Source organism: Coenobita brevimanus, chromosome 76 (genome assembly GCF_032717465.1).
Source record: "Coenobita brevimanus isolate Jiangsu-jjx chromosome 76, ASM3271746v2, whole genome shotgun sequence".
Classification (NCBI taxonomy): domain Eukaryota; kingdom Metazoa; phylum Arthropoda; class Malacostraca; order Decapoda; family Coenobitidae; genus Coenobita; species Coenobita brevimanus.
The window spans coordinates 31,957,147-31,959,602 of NC_137029.1; the positions used below are offsets into that span (position 1 = coordinate 31,957,147).

The following is a 2,456-nucleotide window of genomic DNA, read 5'->3' on the forward strand; positions in this document are numbered from 1 at the left end:
AAGAGTCTAGCGGTTTGGAAAGTATAAATGACAAAATGTTTTTTTTTCTTGTGGATTTTATGATACACACACACACACACACACACACACACACACACACACACACAATCTTCATCTTTCCGTGTGCTCTTCTTCTGTGTTATATTCCTGACTACACCGATTGTATCACTTTCACTTCAATTCGTTCTCGCTCTAACTCCTCCTCTTCCACCAATTTCGCTTCTAATTCTCTCTCTCTCTCTTTCTCTCTCTCTCCGTATTTACCTAACAGTGCAGCACGTGGCTTTGTTATTGACACGTGCATCAGGGCGCGTTCGAGCACGTGATAGCCAATGTCTAAGTGGAGAGTTTGACCCTTATGTTGTATTCGGCTAGTCCCCCCCCCTCTCTCTCTCTCTCTCTCTCTGATTTTACTTGAGAAACGAGTTATAAAGGCTTTGGGTGGCTTGAACTTGTTATTATTAATTATTATTATTATTATTATTATTATTATTATTATCTTTCCCTAGTAATGAGAAAGTGGGGGTTAGAAAGTAACGAGATTTTTTTATGTGCACTGTATCTATCTATATATATATGGAAGTAGTAGTAGTACTCATGTGGTGGTGGTGGTGGTGGTGGTGGTGGTGGTGGTGGTGGTGGTAGGATGATGATGATGAAAATTGATGATATGATGATGATGATAGATTCAACGACTCACCATCTCAGTTTCACATGACGTACTGTATGAATCTCCCCACACAGTAAACGTAATCTGTGCATGCTAGCGAGTTCACATGGTAAATATTAAGCTGCACTAAGAATATCGAAAAATGTGTAACAAAAGATTTCTGAGGGGAGTTGGCGAGGCTGCGGTGTTCGGGGTGATGATGGGCGTGTCCAGCGCGCTCACCTCGTACATCCTGAACAACGGGTCTTAGTGGATGCCCGGCCGCCACCCCCACGACCACTCCTTTACAAGGTTTCCCAAGTCCAACTCGTGGGGGCTGTCATGGTCACTCGACGGCCTTCCGACCTTCCGCGAGAATCACTTGACTAAGCCCAGCATACTCACGTCCAGCACGGTAAACACACCCAAGGCGTCCGCAAGCTCCCAGACGTCATCACTGTCTCTCACGGGGGATGAGGAGGCCATCATGCCCTTCCTCGTCCCGCCGGAGAAGATCGGGGTGAAGTGGGAGGACGTCGGGGGCTGCAAGGAGGTGATCGACCAGGTGAAGGAGCAGGTGGTCTACCCCCTGGACTACGCCCGCCTGCACCCCGACGAGCAGCAAGAACCCCTCCTGATGCCGCCCAAGGGTGTGCTCTTTCACGGGCCTCCAGGCTGCGGGAAAACAACGCTGGCAAAGGCGGTGGCCACGGAGATACAGGCCAACTTCCTGAACGTGGACATCTCCGTGGTGAAGAGCATGTGGCACGGGAAGTCGGAGAAAAACGCCGCCGCTGTCTTCTCCCTGGCGCGAAAACTCCAGCCCTGCATCATCTTCGTCGACGAAATTGACTCGTTCCTCAGTACCAGGAACAGACTTGATCACTCCGTGGACGCCGCGGTCAAATCTATCTTCCTGCAGCAGTGGGATGGACTGCTGACCGAGAAGGACACGCGGGTCATGATCCTGGCCGCCACTAACCGTCTGGAGGCCATCGACAAGGCCGTCTTACGTCGCTTGGCCCTAAAATTTGAAGTGCCCATGCCGGACCTGGCGGCGAGAAAACAGGTGCTCACGATCTTCCTCCGTGGGACTCGCCTGGCCTCAGACGTCGACCTGGACAAACTGGCGGTCTTAACTGACGGGATGAGCGGCAGTGACATTCAGGAGGTGTGTCGGGCTGCCAGTGTCAGGAGGCTGGCAGATATAATGGAGGAAAGTAAGTCCGCTCAGCTAAGGCCCCTAACAATGGGGGACTTGTTGGGGGCTTTGGAGAACACTAAAGGGGGTCCATCCTCCCCCTCCACCGGAAAAAACTTCTATAACTGAACCAGCGATGCTCCCCAGGTCTCGCCAAGCCCAGTTACGAGGGAGGTCGACTACCTTAATTTATTAATTCACTCGCTGTACTATGAATACAGTTACAGCACACAGACCTGTCCTTCCCTGTGACCATAAACGGAATTATTGTCTCCTTGGTTACTAGTCAAATACCACCCCCATTTGACTACGGTGCAATCTGGGAAGAATAAAAAGACAAGAAAGACTGGGCGTAAGCTTCCCTTTCACACACTAATATATATATATATATATATATATATATATACATGTATTCTCCTGTAACCATAACAGCAATTAGTCTCCTTGGTTACTAGTCAAATCACCCCCCTATCTGACTACACGCTTCTCCTTCACACACTGTAATTCAAATACAGCCCATACACGTAGGGGAGACCGGGGCTAGTTGTATACAGGGGCAGGATGATACACTTATCTGTTTCACTACAGTATGTACCAACGGATGAC

At 49.4% G+C, this 2,456-nt stretch overlaps 1 pseudogene; it reads left to right on the top strand.

Annotated features, from left to right (window-relative positions):
• The first annotated feature begins 923 nt into the window (after positions 1–923).
• LOC145408216 (mitochondrial sorting homolog pseudogene) lies at positions 924–1,979 on the top strand (annotated as a pseudogene).
• The last annotated feature ends 477 nt before the right edge of the window (positions 1,980–2,456 follow it).